Source organism: Brassica napus, chromosome C6 (assembly GCF_020379485.1).
Source record: "Brassica napus cultivar Da-Ae chromosome C6, Da-Ae, whole genome shotgun sequence".
NCBI classification, from domain to species: Eukaryota; Viridiplantae; Streptophyta; class Magnoliopsida; order Brassicales; family Brassicaceae; genus Brassica; species Brassica napus.
In genome coordinates, this window is record NC_063449.1 from 4,085,565 (window position 1) to 4,105,198 (window position 19,634).

Below are 19,634 nucleotides of genomic sequence, written 5' to 3' on the forward strand. Positions count from 1 at the left end.
GAAAAATTGGTGTGTATTATTCCATGAGTAATGAATCCTTTATATAGGATTACAATAGCTTGTGGACAAAACCACTTGGAGAACAAGTAAAGCTTGGAGAACAAGTATATTTGAGACTTGCCATAATGACATCACCATAATATTCATAACACTTCCTCTTGATGTCCATTATGCGCGTAAGATGTTGTCTCGTTAAAAACCTCACCAGGAAAACCCAATAGGAAAAACCATGGTTAAAAGAAAAAGAGCGCAGCGTGCAATGACTTCCCCTCATGTGTACATACGTCGACATCTTTGAGACAACGTAGTTCAATAAGATGAGTGAACTTCTTGAAAGTAGCAGGGGTGGCGTCTTGGTGAATGAAACAGCCAAATATTTACTCGAACGAACTTGTAGGAAACGAATTTCGCCATTCTTCAGTAGTGCATGAGTCTTCATGATCTGACCATTTTTTTATTCTTTTATCTCCAAAACTTTAGAACAATAATAGATTTTCATCTCCCAAATTGTAACATTCTCTTTGGGTGTCTATCTTTTGTGTGTTCTTTGTTGCCTCGTTAAAACCTTGTCATGGAAAAAAGAGTACAACAACACATATTTCACATTTCTTCTCCGGAAAGCAATATCTTCAAGATATGCATTCCAATTAGAGAAATCTTCTTTTGAAATTGAGAATATTGTAATACTCTTCCCATTAGAGTATTCAAGGTCTATAGATTTCTGGTCCACAATTCTTATTTGATATAGACAATATTTTCTTGGTCTATTTGGGCTTCAAACCAAACTTCTTACATACAATTGTCTAGACATTCGTCTCGTACATACAAAGAACTCATTCGTAACTATGAAAGTTACTATTATGACTTTCTTTCTTGTCATATGAAATTACATCTTTTGGTTATGAAAAAGATTAGTAATTTGCTCAATAACACTTTAAATATGGTACTTCAAGACCAAACATATATGAGCATCTTAAATAAAATTCTTCAAGGATCTTTATGATAACATCTAATTCTCCGATTTGAAATACATAAAGACAATATTGTATTGTCAAGAGCTTTCTTCCAAAATATAATTTTCTATAACTCTTCAGGAGTTTTTGATTATATTCAAATCAATGATTCTATTGATCTATAATCTCTTGATAAATATAAAGATATATTGATTAACTTCAAATATTTCATATATCCCATAAACATATTTCGATCGAATATGATTTTGATATCATCAATCCTTCAAGGATTCTATCTTTTAGGGATTCTATCTCTTAGGAACTATCGGTTTCCAGTGGGTTGTATAATTCAAGTTCTTCCTTTATTGTCAGACTAATAAGGAACATAAAAGTAGTTGCACCTACCACATAAGACTATGTCTCTTCACAATCAATTCCATATTGATCTTTCTTTGGTGCAACAACTCATTTCTATCCCACTTGTTTTACACCTTCTAGTGTATGGACTACTGGTCCAAAAACCTCACTCTTTCACAAGAGTTTTTATCTTTATCTTTGGCTTCTTTTTGATTTGGCCAATCATCTCTTTGTGTGCACTTTTCAATAGAGTTTCTTTCATGATCCTCTTTCTCATTTATCATATCAACTGCTATTTTGCATGCATAAATATCATCGACGTCGATTTGTCTATTCGTTCCATTTTATTCTATACATGACATAACTTATTGAGATTTCTTCATTGTCTCAGGTACCTGATTTTTTTTCAGTCATGTTTAATGTCTCTTCTGGAGATCATTCAAAAACTTTATTTCCTCGTGACCATTATTAATTTATCTTCCTTTTCATTTGTGAGGATTCTTATCTTTGGAACCACATGTCTACCACGCTTCAGGCGTGACTTGCAGTTTGATATTGTTCATATAGAACATCTATTCTTATTGGAGCATTTACAGCTGGTATATGTGACTCGATCACTATATTTATTTGGGGTCAGAAAATATGTCTGGCAACTTCTTTACTAAGCACTATAATTGAATTATCTTTTGGACTTGTATTTTACATTTTCTTTAGCCTGAGGATCAACGATAACTCATATCAACTTATTTTCTTTTTCAGCTGTTTATTTTTTCCCCTTTATGCTGGAAATGCTAATTCACTTTTAGCATTCAAATCGAGCCTTACTTATATCCTTCAGGGATGGCTATGGATTCTTAAGCATTTCTTTTGCTTATTGTCTCAACATAAGTGTCTCAAAATTTCAGAGATTACTTTGAGAATGATTCATCAGTCTTAGTTTTAGTGCAAACATAATCTTCTGGATGTTTCACTTATCATGAAATGTGAGATTCTTTAACTCTTCCCCTCGAGATGATATTACTATAGGTTTATCAATCTCGAATGAATCTCATTTTTGAATCAATAACCTACCCTACATGGATCATGTATTCTTTCTCAAATCATTTTAACTTTTGAGACTTATAAAAATATGATGCAATAAGGATTTTAAATTGCATTCTATGTGTAATAATATTATGTACTCTTCTGGAGCATCATATATATCCTTTTCTTGAACATTCTATAAAGTTTTATTACCTTGTATTGTACTCACAATAATTTTCTTTCATATTTGGATGATTGAATCATATCTCTTATCATCTTTATTTTCTCAACTTCAAGTGAGAGAATGAGTTTTAAATAGAAACTCTTGGGTCTTTCTTTATTACCATCTTTATTTCTCAACTTCAAGTGAGAGTATGAGTTCTAAAAAGAAACTCTTTGGATCTTGACCTTATTTATATCCACATTCACGTCTACAACCACTTTTATGTTCATTTTCTTGAACAATACTATTTGTGTTGATTTTCTTTCTCAACATAAAATGTCATATTCTCTTCAGGATAATGATTATAATCAACTAGACATGATTTAACATCTAATATCAAAAGCTCATTATTTTTCTCAGTCTCAAAGAGATAAAATATAGTTATAAATTTTTCTTTTTTTTTCTCAATCGTTTGTCTGCTGGACAACATTACTTATATAATATATTGTATTTTAATACATATGCATTATTAAAAACTTCTTTGAGAAATTTTACTTTTAAACTCAACATCCAACATAGTTGAGTTTATTTAAAGACTTCAGGTCTTGTAATCTTTAGTTGCAAGATACACAATTAGGTAATCACTTCTGGTGATTATACATTTCTTTGGATTGTTTTCCAAAACTTATAGATCTTTTAAAAAGTAAATAAGCTATATATTCATATATTTGCGTACAAAATGTATAAGGCAATATTAATATTTTATGTTCAATGCATAAACGTTTCTCACAAGTCATAATATAAACCGACGAACAATTGAATTACTAATCATTCTTATCAAAATTTTCGAAGGTCAACCATATAATCTTTAAGCATTGAACAATGCACAGAGCTGTAAAACTAAGTCTATATGCAGCCGTAAATTATATGCTTTAGGAACATCAATTACTATGCTTTTATTAAATTATATGCATCCGTAAATAACAATATGCATATAGATTAATATATACAACTTATAAGGAAATGTCAATATTCTATGATCAATGCATTAACGTTTCTCACACGTCATATAAAGAAATATTTATTTAAGATTCCATGAGACTAACAACCTACACGTCTTCCTAATAATTCGTTAACAATCTACATGTGTTAATGTTCAAAATAGACTTGTGTGTCGTGTTAATCGATTCAAGCCAGCTATGCTACAGTAAAATCAGATGTGTTACATATTTTAGAAAAACATGGGATGCAGCCATAAAATATTAATAAAAGTATGGTACGCAGTCGTAAAGTTAAAACTATGGAATATTAATTTATACGCAAGAACGAATGCTACCAATAGAATTAAGGGCAAGACAGTTTCACAACTTAATTAATTTATGAAAGTCATAATCCTACATGCAACTGTAATAATTATATGAAGCCGTGTACATGCCTATAAAAGATGTGACAGATGTATTCTAACGAGTGAAAGCAATATGAACAATATAAACATATATGCTAGCGTGATGACATAAAATAATATAAGCATCACATATGATAATACATAAATAAAATACGTGCGAGTGTAGGCTATAATCATATTGAGCATTAGCTTATAAACATCGAGAAGATCTCTTTTAAATCAAACGATTTTATTTCCTTTAAACAAGGGTAGATCAATATGGTCGACTAAAGGTCCTAAGCTCATACTGTATATGAATTCATTCTTACAAACCATGAATTGATAATAAACGTGGTTTGAAGAAGAAGAAATAGAAGTAAACTAAAACTGTAAAATAAAATCTATACCTATTAGCTTGCTAGAGCTTCGTGCTGATAACGTGTTATAATTAAGAAGAGAAGATGAAAAATTGGTGTGTATTATTCCATGATTAATGAATCCTTTATATAGGATTACAATAGCTTGTGGACAAAGCCACTTGGAGAACAAGTAAAGCTTGAAGAACAAGTATATTTGAGACTTGCCATAATGACATCACCATAATATTCATAACAAATTCATCTTTTTATTGTATTTTCTTTTTTTATTTTTTCTTTTGTTAGAAAGAAAAGAAATGTCGACGGAGTCATATGAAGATGCCCTTGAAAGACTAGGAGAGCTTCTCAGGTACACACACTCTCTTTCTTTCGCAAAGCAGATCATACGTCTTGGACTTTGCAGGTTGTTCACTGATCACAACGCGAATCATTTTGCCCCCATATACTGTACCTTGACCCATCATTTATGAGTACAAATTGTCATCTAATTTTGTGTAACATGAAAGGTGAATTAATTTGCAGTAACAAATCGGATCTCGGGAACAAGGTGGCCGCAAAGATCAAGAAGTTATTTGGTGAGCTATAAGAATTTGAATCCAAGAGGCCATCAGATGCCGTAAAACAAATCAAATCCGGATTTATCCACTTCAAGAATCATAAATATTTGTACGTTTATTCCGAATTTCAATGTACTTTTAAAATAGATAAAATCCACTTTTTTCCCATACTTATATGATAATAGTGCTTATAAAACATTATTTTAATCTAGGTACCTACTCAAAAAACATGAGCAAGATTAACCCAAAACCCCATTAAAAATATCTTAACTAATAGTATTTAATAGTAATCGTGGACTACCAGACTTAGTCAAGAGACGGTTCAATTAAATGTGGTACAATGTTAGTCTCTTAATCTAGGGTTCTTAAAAAGTAAAAATTAATATATATATATAAATATTATTTCTTAAATAAAACATACTCCCTCCGTTCCTAGAAGATAAACTTTTTAGTATTTTCACGCATATTAAGAAAATACATTAAACTACCATAATAATCGTTTTCTGTAATTTTCAGTTTTCAATAACTTTTAACCAATAGTAATTCAATAAAGTCAATTAATTTTCTTGAAGTTTACAATTTTTTCATAGAAAACACAAAAAATATATATTTTTGAAACAAACTTTTTTCTAAAAAGTCTATCATTAAGGAACGGAGGGAGTATTAAACATGAATATAACATTTTAAACATTGATTTGAAAATAAAAACATGAAACAAAGATGAAACAAAGATGAAAAAACATGAAACAAAACGAGAATCATTTGAAAGAACCATCGTAGTTCAGTTGTTGTCTTCATCACGTCCAAATTTACGCCATATATGTTCGACCAAATCATTTTTCAGCTGTTGATGCATTTGTCTATCACGAATTCTAGTGCGAACACCCATCATATTGACGATGTTTGTAAGGATATCTGTGTAATATGTGGAATCGACATGTGAACTTCCATTGTCTTCTGCTTCTTGGAACTCTGAAATGTCAAATTGAGTGTATCCATCTCGTTCGTCTTCTACTACCATATTGTGGAGTATGATACAAGCTCTCATAATCTTCCCAATTTTGACTTTATCCCAAAAAAGTGCTGGATTTCTAACAATGGCAAAGCGAGCTTGCAGGACTCCAAAAGCACGCTCGACATCTTTTCGGACAGCTTCTTGTTGTTGAGCAAATAAAAATGCTTTCGGACCTTGTGGTAATGAAATTGATTGGATAAAAGTTGTCTATTTTGGATAAATACCATCAGTGAGATAGTAAGCTAAATGATACTCTCTTCCATTGATAGAGTAAGTAACTTGTGGAGCTTGACCATTTATTATGTCATAAAAAACAGGTGAACGATCAAGAACATTGATATCATTTAGGGTACCAGGTGGTCCAAAAAACGCATGCCATATCCAGAGATCATACGAAGCAACCGCCTCCAAAACGATTGTTGGTTTACCCGAACCCCGAGAATATTGCCCTTTCCAAGCGGTGGGACAATTCTTCCACTCCCAATGCATACAATCGATGCTTCCTATCATCCCGGGAAACCCACGATACTCACCAATATCAAGTAGACGTTGAAGATCAGCAGATGTAGGTCTTCTCAGGTACTCTTCGCCGAATAAAGAAATTATTCCGTCAACAAAATTCTCCAAACATGACCGAGTCGGAGGTATTCGTCGACCGCATCAGCCGCACTACCATATGCCAAGACACGAATGGCTGCTGTACACTTTTGAAGTGGAGAGAGACTACGCCTGTCGAGAGCATCTCTCTTTTGTTGAATGAATTCAACTTCATTGGACAGTCGAGCAACAATGTGCATGAACAATGTCTTGTTCATTCGAAAGTGTCGTCTGAATAGATTTGGAGGATACGTTGGAGTTTCGCTGAAATAATCATTCCATAAACGTATATCGCCTTCTTCACGATTTCTTTCGATATAAATTTTTTTTTTCTTTTTTTCTCTGTTCTTCTTGATCACCAAAATCGATGGAACATTTCTCGAACGCTTGCTCAAAATGTTGATCTAATTGTTGATCAAAATATTGATCAAAAGTATCATTATTTGATCCATCAAATGTGTTATGAGAAGAAGATGCCATTTTTTAAATTTATCTTGTTTGGTGAGAAATAGACGAGATAAATTGGTTTGATCTTTTTGTTGACGAAGGGCAGAATGAGTTTGAATGATTTCTTGTTTGGTGAGAAGGAGTGAATTGAGTTTGACAAATTTTGTAAAAGATGAGAAGGAGAGAATGAGTTGGTTTGATCTTTGTATGGTAAGAATGAGAAATTATGAAACGGTTTGATCCTTGTGTGGTGAGAATGAGAGATAATGCGTTGGTATGCTCAGAGAAATTATACGTTGTTTTTAGAATGAGAGAATGAGATATGAGTTTGTTACACAACTACAACATAACTTTATATAGATATCAGATAACTTGGCAAAACTACAATCCGTGACACAAGTACTACAACAAAACAAGAAAACAAGACTCGTGACACAAGTACTACAACAAAACAAGAAAAAAACTCCGTGACACAAGACTCCAAGACTACATGAACACAGGACTCCAAAAGTACATGACGACAACAAGACCACAAGTCCTTTGTTCGATGAACTTGGTTACTTCTCTTGATCATTCGAGTTTCAGACACAAATCAAAAGCAATTTGATCCATCCATCTGACAAACAAAGACACGGAAAAATTAATCAACAGCCACAAACAAACTTGAAGAAACAAACTTGCAAAACAAATAAATCAAACTTGATCCATCTATCTCAGGCAACAAAGAAAGGAAAAAAAATTAATCAAGAGACAGAATCGCACACTACAAACAAATCTACACACAGAATCGAACACCACAACCAAATCAATTTTCTAAAACTTGAAGAACATGAATCAGAGCTTTACCTTTCCATTGGACGAGAGCCACCGAGCTTGATGTCCCTCACCGTCGCGGAGAACCACCAAGAGACAGAATCAAACGGACAAACCAATCAAAAGACATGCAACTTGATCAGAACAACAACAAGCAGAATCTAAAGACATGCAAAATTGAACAACAAAACAATCGGTTTACCATTTGATTCGAGGAGAGCCGCCGAGAGGGAGGTCCGTCGCCGTCCAGGAGAGCCACCGAGAGAGATGTCGCCGTCGAGAGCCACCGAGTGAGAGATACAGAGAAATCGGAGAGACACCGAGAGAGAGGAGAAGTCGCCGTCGAGAGAGAGAATCCAGAGAAACGAGAGAGACCGACGGTTAGGTCTCCGACGAGAGCTACCCAAAGAGAAGGAGAAGCCAGAGAGCCACCAATGTGTAGAGACTTCGCCGTCGAGAGAGAGAAACCAGAGAAAGAGAGAAGAGAGGAGACACGGAGAGAAAGAGACAACACCGTTTCAAACACCCTCTACCCACTCAGGCTAGGAAACCTGTCTCCAAGTCACCGTTCCTTCCAAGTCCTAATTAGGAGGCGTCCTTAACGTAAATCACTTTTTCCCTTTTATTTTTAATGTTAATTAACCTAAGAGACATCATTAAGGCACCCGGTTAATCCTGACGGATAAAAAGAGTTTCTTAAGTTATTGGTTAAATAAGGTTGCTCATTATATTGTTGGTTTAATAAATATCCAGGAAAAACCCTTCCTTGTTCAAAGCACTTGCCAAGAGCCAGAACCCCAAGGTTTTAATTTTGCTAATCTCTTTATTATTTTTCTACCTTTGGTAGTTTCCTTTTCTCGTTTCTTTTTTTTTCTCTAATTAGCCAACAAGAAGAGTATGAAGCAGAAATGCTCAGAAATTAAAAAGGATCTCAAGTATTATATGATAAACTAATTTTCTTATCACCAATTGATTTTAGATTAGGAACTCATCTAACTTAAACTTAAAAGAGCCTGATCTATAATAGCTCCATTGCAAAGTTGGTCAAATGATTATTACCTGAACATTCAGAGATTAATGGTCAAAAGAGCTATGCATCTCGAATAGATGAAGTCTCATCTCACATCAAAAATTTGAAAGGATCTCAATAATGGTATATAAATGAAATTGACCAATCAACTTATCATTAATTTGTTTTAGGTGGAAGCTATATAACTTAACTGGCACAGTCCAATAAAGATGATTGTAATTTTATGAGCAAGCTACTAAACACCAAAAGAAAAGATAGAAATCCTAAAATTAGAAATCCTAACTTTATGAATTCAGACTGCATGATAGATATCTTTAACAAGTGAGAATTTCTTTTTGCAGTTTCTGGTGTTTGCTTGTTCGGATTCCCGAGTTAGCCCTTCTCACATCTTGAACTTCCAACCTGGAGAAGCCTTCATCGTTAGAGATATTGCAAACATGGTTCCACTTTATGACAAGGTTCATCCAATATTTTCATGTCTTTCTAATTATCTTTACACAAGCACCAAAAGTTGTTGTTAGTGGTTAAATAATTATCCACTTTTGACAAGTTGTTGTCTTTGGAAACTTGCAGACACAACACTCTGGTACTGGTGCAGCTATGGAATACCCAATTACAAAACTCAATGTACGTAATAATTAATCAATGGTCCTGTTTTTCGATAGAATTGCTTCTTAGAGATATTTTATCTTGTCTAACACCTTTGATCTTACATGGTCGGCCATAAGATGCGTAGATATGTGAACTAGTTTTTACCCTACGATAATGTACTGTTTTGTAATTATCAGGTGGAGACCATTCTGGTGATTGGTCACAGCCGTTGTGGTGGAATAAAGGGTCTCATGTCCATTGAAGATGATTCAGCTCCTAATAAGAGGTAACCATACTCAAAACGCTGATATAATCAAATATCTTTAAGTACATGATCAAGAATGAGGCATTTTCTTTGGCGATTCATTGAAATTCTTTGAAATGGCAGCATCTTTATATAGAAAGGTGTATTTGATATATATATTTCACAATGTACAATAGAGAGATTATATACAAGATTAGTCTTGGAGACTAAGTTTACTAATAACAGAACATTCCTAAAACAGGGGAATCATAATATACGGTAGTTACTAGATGATCTTATCATATCTCTCTTACATGCCCCCTCAAGATGGAGTGGGGGAAACCACACCAAGCTTGTTCCTGAGTTCAATGAACCGCGCACGAGTGAGGGGCTTTGTCAATGCATCGGCGAGTTGGTCTCGCGTGTTGACATGAGAGACTGCAAGAGCTCCTCGTTGAACTTGGTTTCTGACAAAGTGATAGTCGAGAGCTATATGCTTCATCCGAGAGTGGAAGACTGGATTGGCACACAAGAATGTAGCTCCAACATTGTCACAAAAAAGGACTGGTGAGGACGGAAGCGTGACGCCAAGTTCGGTGAGGAGGCTGCATATCCAAGTGATTTCCGCGGAAGCATTAGCAACTGCTCGGTATTCAGCTTCTGTAGATGATCTGGCGACACCATTTTGTTTCTTTGATGACCAGGAGATGGGATGTTGTCCGAGGTAGATGACATAGGAGTTCGTTGAGACGTAATCATCGCTGTCACCTGCCCAATCTGCGTCGGAATAGGCTCGGAGAGCTAGTTTGTTTGTCGCAGAGAAGTAGATGCCGTGCGTCGGGGTTCCAGCGAGGTATCTCAAGATGCGTTTAGCCGCTTGCCAGTGATCTTCTGTCGGTTTATGCATGAACTGAGAGAGACGGTTAACGGCAAATGCAATGTCGAGGCGAGTGAATTGTAGATACTGGAGGCTACCTATCAAACGCCTGTACTTCGTTGAGTCCGAGAGTGTAATGCCAGAGTGTAAGTGGAGTTTAGGAGACGACGCCATCGGAGTAGTGACGGGTTTGGCATTGGTCATGTCATACTTGTGTAACAAGTCAAGTATATATTTCCTCTGATTCAGATGAAGGCCACTAGTAGTCCGATGAGCCTCGATACCTAAGAAGTACTTCAGGTCCTCAGCGTCTTTGACAGAGAAACGTTCAGCAAGGAGGCGTAGAGTCTGCTGAATGCCAATGTTTGTGTTACCGGTGACGACGATGTCATCGACGTAGACCAGGAGATAGATGTGATGATTGTCGCTATGTAGAACAAACAATGAAGTGTCCGCAAGAGAGTTCTTGAACCCCAAGCCAAGAAGAAAGGTGCGTAGCTCGGTGTACCAGGCGCGAGGAGCTTGCTTGAGTCCATAAACCGCCTTGTGAAGGCGACACACATAGTCTGGTCTGTCCTGATCAAGATATCCTGGTGGCTGGTCCATATATACCTCTTCTTTCAGTGTTCCCTGGAGAAACGCATTATTGACGTCCCGTTGTTTGACCGGCCAGGAGTTGCTTATCGCAACATCAAGAACTAGTCGTAGAGTTGTTGACTTAACAACGGGACTGAACGTCTCAGCATAGTCTCGACCGAACTCTTGATTGTACCCTTTTGCTACCAGACGAGACTTTGAGCAGCGGCGAGTTCCATCTGGATGAAACTTGTTCTTGTATAGCCAGCGACAACCCACGACGTTGGTGTCAGCTTTGCGAGGTACGAGTGTAAAAGTTCCATTACAAGCAAAAGCGTCCATTTCTGTAGACATGGAATCCCTCCATATTTTGTCTTTGAGAGCTTGTGTGATCGTAGTGGGTTCCGCTGGAGTTGTAGATGATAGTGTAGCAGAGTAGTTGTATTTGGGGTTTGGTTTCGAAATCTGATTTTTCCTTCTCGTCAGCATTGGGTGATTATTATCAGGTGGAGGATGTGGTGGTGTCAGTGACTGATCTCCACTAGAAGAGGATGACACCGTTGGTGTTGAGTGATGATGTGTAGATGAATCAGAGGCAGACTGCGACTGAGTGTTTAGGTCTGGTATTGCAGATGGCGTGCCAGAACTTTGCGCATTGTCATTAGCTCCAGAGACTGATCCTGTCGACATATCTGAAGCACTGGTGGCACCATTAGTAACACTTAAAGTAGGAGTTGAAGAGTTTACCTGTACTGACTGGTGAGAATCCGAGCTCGAGGTCCCCGTTTGCTCTACGAATGGTGGTTGTGGGGTGGGATTTATCGATGTATGTGTTTGGGTTGTGATAGGTACGAGTGTTACTGGTGGAGAGGTTGTAGCTGGTGGGTCTGTGGTGGGAGAGGACGGATCAGTGGGTTTAGGATTTGATTTGAACGGGAAGACAGTCTCATCAAAGCGTACATGTCGTGAGACATAGATCCGACCGGTAGTGGGCTGGAGGCAGAGGTAGGCAGATTGTGTGGGAGAGTAGCCGATGAACACGCAAGGGGTGGAGCGGTCTTCGAGCTTGTGTTTTGTGTACGGCCGTAGCCAGGGGAAGCAGAGGCAACCGTAGACCCGTGTCTTAGCATAGTTTGGGTGACTTCCAAATAGTTTGTGGAATGGAGAGTCCATGTCTAGGACAGCAGTTGGGAGACGATTGATGAGATACGTCGCAGTAGAGAACGCAAAGCTCCAATATTGCTTTGGCATGGATGCGTGGGTGAGTAGTGTGAGACCGGTTTCGACCACATGTCTGTGCTTCCTTTCCGAGATTCCATTATGCTCAGGTGTATGGGGAGGAGATGTGAGATGAGAGATGCCTGCATCGGAGAGGTATTGGCGAAGGGCTATGAATTCCCCACCGTTGTCAGAATATAGAGTTCCAATTTTGTTGTTGAAGTGATTCTCTACAAGGGCTTTGAAGGCTTTGAATGTTTCTTTGACCTGTGATTTTAACTTGAGCGGATAGAGCCAAGTGTAGCGACTGTAATGATCAACCAAGACTAAGTAGTACTTGTAGTTGTCTATAGATGTGATCGGTGAACTCCAAAGATCAGTGAAGATGTATTGAAGAGGTCGAGTTGATTTGATTGTGGTTTGATGAAATGGCAACTTGTGGGTTTTATTAATAGCACAATCTGAGCACAAAGTGTTTTGGGTTGCAGATTGAGAACACGGCAAAGAAAAGCTTGAAACAACATTTTTAAGAATGGAAGCAGACGGGTGTCCTAAACGAAAGTGCCAATCGGACAGGCTTATTTTGGGTGAAGAAGAAGCAAAAAAGGCTTTTAGGGTAGATGGTTGGGCTGGCCACTCATAGAGCTCATCCTTGGTCTTGCCTTGGATTAACGGGACCCCCGACCTGAGATCCTTCACCTGAAAGTGAGCAGGAAAAAATTCAACAGAAACTTTGTTAGCATTACATAGGCGATATACCGAGATAAGATTTTGTTTAATGTTTGGAACACAAAAACATTGTTGAGAAACAAGTTGCGAGCAGGAGAGTGTAGAGATATAGAACCAGTGTGTGTGATTGATATACCTGATCTGTCACCTATCATCACGGAGTCGTCTCCACGGTAGGGTTGCTGAAGGGACATGTTGTGTAGATCACTTGTTAGGTGATGAGTTGCTCCCGAGTCCATTAGCCAGGCCGTGGACGGGTGTTGTGCAGTGACGGCAACATTGGCTCGAGGTTGCCATGGGCTAAACGGCGAACCGTTGAAGTTTGGAGCCTGCTTTTGCATTTGAGGGCAGCGTCTCGCACTATGCCCAAATACACTGCATATCTGACACCGACCTTGGTACCCTTTCGACGTTTTGTACTCCTGGTTCTGTGACTTATGTTGAGGTTGCTTGTAGTTGTTGTTCCAGTTGGAGTTGTTGCCTCGTTGTGGCTTTGAGCGGGTCGTTGCCATGTTTGCTGTTACTGGAACCACCGAGGTAGCAGAAGGGGTTGAGATCGCCAGTAGTTTTGCTTCCTTATTAATCAACTTCTCATGTATCTCTATGATGGAAGGCGAGATCTCTCGTCCTTCGACTTGATCAGTCACCGTCTTGTACTCTTCTGGCAGGCCATCGATGATGAATTTGATCTTGTCCTCAAGATCTAAAGGCTTTCCCAGGAGAGCCAAGTGATCAAACCGTGTAGTAAGGCCGCGCATGTAGTCATCGATTGTTTTGTCTCCTTTTGTGTAGTGCTTGAGTTGAAGGCGAAGCTGTTGAATGTGGCCACGGGTCGGTGTGGCGTAGGTGGTGCTGAGGGACTTCCAGACGTCATGAGACGTCTTGGTGTTGGTCACCATTGCTTGGATTGATGGAGACAAGGTACCAATCAAGGCGCTGTAGATGAGGCGGTCTTGACGACGCCATTTGGTGAAAGCTGGATTGACAGTGGTTTCGTCATTGACGGTGATGGTTTGTTCCGGCGTCAGTGTTGATCCATCGAGATGTCCCACGAGGTCGTAACCATCGAGGAGAGCACTGATTTGGAGATTCCAAGTCATGAAGTTTGTTGTCGTGAGTTTGGTGATATTCACCATGTTGATGTTGAGCAATTTTTCATTGTTTTCAACGGTTTCTGCAAGAGCGGCCATGATTGAAGCTTGGAGATGAGGGAAAAGAGAGATGGGTGGCGGCCGGGAAAAAAAAATAAAAAGAAAAGTAGGGTAATCGATTATGCTCTTGATACCATATAGAAAGGTGTATTTGATATATATATTTCACAATGTACAATAGAGAGATTATATACAAGATTAGTCTTGGAGACTAAGTTTACTAATAACAGAACATTCCTAAAACAGGGGAATCATAATATACGGTAGTTACTAGATGATCTTATCATATCTCTCTTACACTTTATAGAAGACTGGGTCAAGATCGATGTCAAGACCACCCCTGCCTGTTTCTTTTCTTAAGATATTCCTTCTTACCTTTTCTCTATGTTGCTTCTTTTCTTTTCTGAACAACTCTATGTTGCTTCTAAGTCTGTTATTATCATGTACTTGCTTTTGTTTCTTGTTTCTGTGTTCTTGTTTATGTTTCTATTGGAAGAGAAATGAATAAGCTAAGTTTAAAAACAAAAAAAAAATGAATAAGCTAGAAGAGTATTCTTTTTAGTTTCCAACTTAATTTGAGTTTATAAATCCAAACACTAGAACGAGACATGAATCTGATGAAAAATCAATTGTTGGTTATTTGGGTTGGTAGCTCGAATGGGTGCAAACCATAAACTTGAATAATGATTGAATGACACAAAGTCACTTTCTTTAAAGAATATTTCGACTATATTTTAAGTTTTGGATTACACAAAATCTCTCTGTATGATAAAACAATCAAAGTCTCATTTTGTTCTAGGCTAAAATACAAAAAAATAACATAAAGAAATTTAGTATTCATATGTATTCTTCAAAAATTGTAGATGACCATTGAACAATGAATTACTCTCTCTTTCTAACAATTAGTTTATGTTATTTCACTCTTGTTCAAGTCATCTAACAATGCTCACAACTCCTTATATTATGTACCAAAGGTTACAATGGTTAGCATTAATAATTGCAGTGCTAGCCAAGAGGTATAACTACAATTAAAACCAACTGTTGCAATGGTTAACCAAATGTCACAATAGTTCATCACCAAAGACTTTAATTATCAATGGTTGCAATAGTTTATCACCAAAGGTTGTAACGGTTCATCACTATAGTTACAATTGTTCATCTAAACAATTTCAATGCTTCACTTTAATGGTAACAAAGATTCACTTAAATATCCAAGAATCATCTCCCATTTAAGTGTAACCACATATTCATTAAATAATAACACATGTATCAAATTCATGCATAAATGAAAATGTTCAAAGAATTGAATTTTCATCTTGGTGTATTACACATTCTAAATTCCCGAGAATCAGGATGTCCTACGGATTGAATCCCTTAATCTATTTTGGGCACATGAAGATAATACACACACATATATATTTCCAACTACTCTAAGTGTTTACCCGATACTATTATTAGCCATGTGTCATGTCCATTCATGAGTGTATACAAAGCCAAGATCCAACTTTGGCACCTCCCCAAGCAAAACACTCAACCACTTGTAGAAAAATAATCTTCTATGTTGGTAATTGAAATTTCTCCTATTAATCATGGTTTTTTTTACAAGACGGTGCCGCCTCACCTCAAGTTCCTTTCTTCGTAGTCAAATCAGATGATAGGCTTCGGCGATCCGCAGATGTTTGGCAAAAAGAATAATCTTATCCTCCGCGAAAAAGATGATTCATTCGGATCAACATGAAAGCCCAACCACATTGACTACCCTTATTCCATGAAGGAAATCTGACCTATGACAAACCATAATTTTTTTTTTTGAAACACAAACTTATATTAATGCAATAAAAGAGTTAGGTGTCTGCCATAAAGGCTTCACCCTCAACCAGACACATTTTTGCTAGCTTATCAGCAGCATTGTTCTGTACTCTCGAGATCCAAGAGCAAGAAAAAACATCAAGTGATCTACAAAGGAAGGTAATATCAGACATAATTCCATATAGCTCCGGTGGAGCTTCTCCAGACGTGATGGCTTTTATCAGCGAGGCTAAATCCGAGTGGCAATGTAGGCGTTGAATCTCCATCTCTCTGCACTTGGCGATCGCTTCCCTCATCGCAAGACCCTCTGCAGCCAGTGCCGAGCCAACACATTGGACATAAGAGGTAAACTCAGACATTCTTTGCTGCGATTTTATTGTCCATCCAAGACCCGCTGCCTTAGTAGTTGCTCTCCATGATGCGTCTGTGGTAACGACTGTGCAGTTCTCTGCTATCCGGAGTCGAGGTTGGTTTTTTATGGCTGGCGGCTTTCTTTGTTTTTCTTGACTATTTATCCATTCTCTAGCCGAAACTATCGCTTTTGTCAATGTCTCCTCTGCTGATGCTGAGTTCCCTTCAAACACAAATTTGTTTCTAGCACACCAAATCTGCCACAATATCCAGGATGCTAATTGGCCTGAGACAATCCCGATTGGTGGTAGACAGGATCTTCCACACAGATCAAGCCAGTTACTCTACAAATCTATCAATCCGCTAAGCTCAATGGCCGTTGCAAAGGGGGCATTTCTCCAAATTTCCTCTGCAAACGGACATTGTAGGAACAGATGATCTATAGATTATAGAGTACCACATTTCTTGCATAATCCATATGATGGGATATGTCTCGCAATAAGTAACTCTCCCACGGGGATTGCCTGTTGGAACACTTTCCAGAGGAACATCTTAATTTTTGGGGATGTATTTAAATTCCACACACTCTTGAACCATTCCACTTCTCCCGCTGCCTCGACCTGTTCCAATTCCTCTGTTTTCCTCGCAATGGTTGTATGATAACCAGACTTTGTTGTGTACTCTCCTGATGGAGTGCTCAGCCATATTTGCTTGTCAGGCGCTCCCGTAATGCTTGGTTGAATTGCCTTGATAGTTCCTTCCCATTGTGGGAGCAGCATTTGAACTGTTTCCATATTCCAGATTTTAGAGTTTTCATTGAATAGGTCTGCCACTTTTAGATTCCTTGAGGCTTCTGTCGCTGGTCCTGTGGGTCTCAACTGATCGGTAAGACTGAGCCATGGGTCATTCCACACGTTTATTGACGAGCCGTCTCCTACCACCCAACCCATATTTTCCTTTAGAAGATCCCTGCCGACAAGAATCCCACGCCAGCCATGTGATATTGCAGATTTTTCAGTGACATCCATGAAGCTTTCTGAGTGGTAGTATTTGCCTTGTAGGATCCTTGATAGCAGCAGGTTCGGATTGTTGAGAATCCTCCAGGCTAGCTTACCTAGGAAGGCATCGTTAAAGGCTTGGAAGTCTCGGAACCCCAGTCCTCCGATAGCTTTGGGCATTGTCATCTTATCCCATGATGTCCAAGCCATTTTGTGTTGTCCTTCTCGATCATCCCACCAGAACCTTGTGACTGCGGACTGAATTCTCTTGCAGAGTGAAACAGGTAGTTTGAAACATTGCATAGAGTGTGAAGGAATAGGTGAAAGCACACTCTTGATCATTGTCATCTTCCCGACTTTTGATAAGAATCGGTTTGACCATGAGCTCCCTTTCTGTTTGATTTTGTCAACAATGGAAGTAAAGAGATCCCTCTTTTTTCTTCCAAACTGTTCCGGTAACCCGAGATACTTGCCTACTCCACCTTCTTTTTGGATTCCTAGCACCTCTTTGATCATATTCTTGATCCCAATTGGCGTTTTGTGGGAGAAGGTTATAGATGACTTGTCGGTATTGATGGTCTGGCCTGAAGCTTCTTTGTAGCTGTGGAGGATCTGCTTGAGACAGTGGCTGTTCTTCTTGTTTGCACTTATGAAGAACATGGTGTCATCAGAGAAGAGTAAGTGATTTACTTGGGGGCATTCCCGTGCTACACTGATTCCGGTTAGGGAACCCTCCTCGCTTGCTTTGTTACATAGACCCGAGAGTACTTCACCGCACAAAATAAATAAGTATGGTGAGAGAGGGTCTCCTTGGCGGATACCTCTACTCGGTTGTATCCTTCCTCTAGGCGAGCCGTTGATGAGAAAGGAGTATGTAACAGTGGATACACATTCCAAAATCCAAGTGATCCAAGTGTGATGAAAGCCCAGCCGCTTTAGAACAAGCTCAACAAACTCCCATTCGAGACGGTCATAGGCCTTACTCATGTCGGTTTTAACCGCCATGGCACATCTCTTCTCAGCATCTGAAGTCTTTAGAAAGTGAAGAACCTCATGTGTTATAAGCACATTATCAGCAATGGCCCGTCCCGGAACAAAGGCGGACTGGTTCTCCGATATAATAGACGACAGGAGCGGCTGTAGTCTCTTGGTGAGAATCTTGGAAATGATCTTGTAATAGACGTTGCAAAGGGCTATGGGTCGGTAATCCGCTACAGCTTGTGGGTTCTTAATCTTCGGGATAAGTCTGATGTTTGTTTCATTGATCCTTGGCGGGAGGACTCCAGAATCAAAGAACCCCTGCACCTCCGTAACTATATCTGGACCGATCGTATCCCAATTAGAGTGATAAAAGCTGGCCGAGAAGCCGTCAAGGCCGGGAGCTTTATCCGCATGGATAGAGAATACTGCCTCGCGGATCTCTGATGCTGATGGTTGGCCTATGAGCTTTTCATTCTCTTCATCTGAGACTCTTCTCTCAAGTGCTCGAGTTACTGTATCTGCTCGATTTCCTTCCATTGAGGTAAATAGCGATTGATAGTAGGTCACAATAACCTTCGCTATATCCTCTTCTTTGTACACCATGTTGCCTTCACCATCTTCTAACACTATAAATGAATTTGCTCTTCTCCGTTTCTTTGCAGTAGCGTGAAAGCATCCTGTATTGCGATCTCCTAAGCGTAGCCATAAGAGGCGACTGCGCTGGCGCCATTACTCTTCTTCCGCTTGGTATGCTGCCTCCAGGTCTGCAGAGATTTGTTGGATAAGCTTTCCATCATTAGCCGGATCAACAAGCGCTAGTTCCAGGTCATGTTTCTTCTGTTCTATAACCAGCCGGCTGTTGCGGTAGTTCTTCTTAGTCCATTCCACAATAGCTGTTCTTGTTAAGGAGATTTTATCTCTGATAGGGCGGTCTGCTGCACCTTCCCAAACGTCCTTCACTAGTTCTTTTACCTCAGCATTGTCCTTTAATCGGCGATCATATCGGAACAAACCCCTACGCTTCCTATTCTCCGGTTCTAACACTGTGATCAGGGGTCTATGATCCGATCCTTCAAGAGCCAAATACTGACTTCGCGCTGTTGGGAAGAGCTCTGCCCACGAGCTGGTTGCGGCAAGTCGATCTAAGCGGCACCGGACCAGGTGTTCACCATTTACCCCTCTTACACCTCTCCAAGAGAGCATGTCGCCGGAGTGTGGTAGATCGAACAGGTCTCCCTCCGAATAAAATGTTCTCAGATCATCAAAAGATCCTTCAGGTCTTGCGGGTCCGCCATCTTTTTCCTCATTTGAGAGGATGTCGTCGAAATCTCCTGTTATAATCCATGGAGCATCTCTGCCATTCATGAGAGTTACCATTTGATTCCAAAAAATT

The 19,634-nt window shown here is 38.8% G+C and overlaps 1 long non-coding RNA gene across 1 annotated transcript; it reads right to left on the bottom strand.

Annotated features, from left to right (window-relative positions):
- Nucleotides 1-7,213: 7,213 nt before the first annotated feature.
- On the bottom strand, nucleotides 7,214-8,486 carry LOC125589045. Its single transcript, XR_007325237.1, has 2 exons — nucleotides 7,720-8,486; nucleotides 7,214-7,489 (listed from the first exon to the last, which is right to left on the bottom strand). It is a non-coding gene; the product is annotated as an uncharacterized LOC125589045 (long non-coding RNA).
- Nucleotides 8,487-19,634: the final 11,148 nt, after the last annotated feature.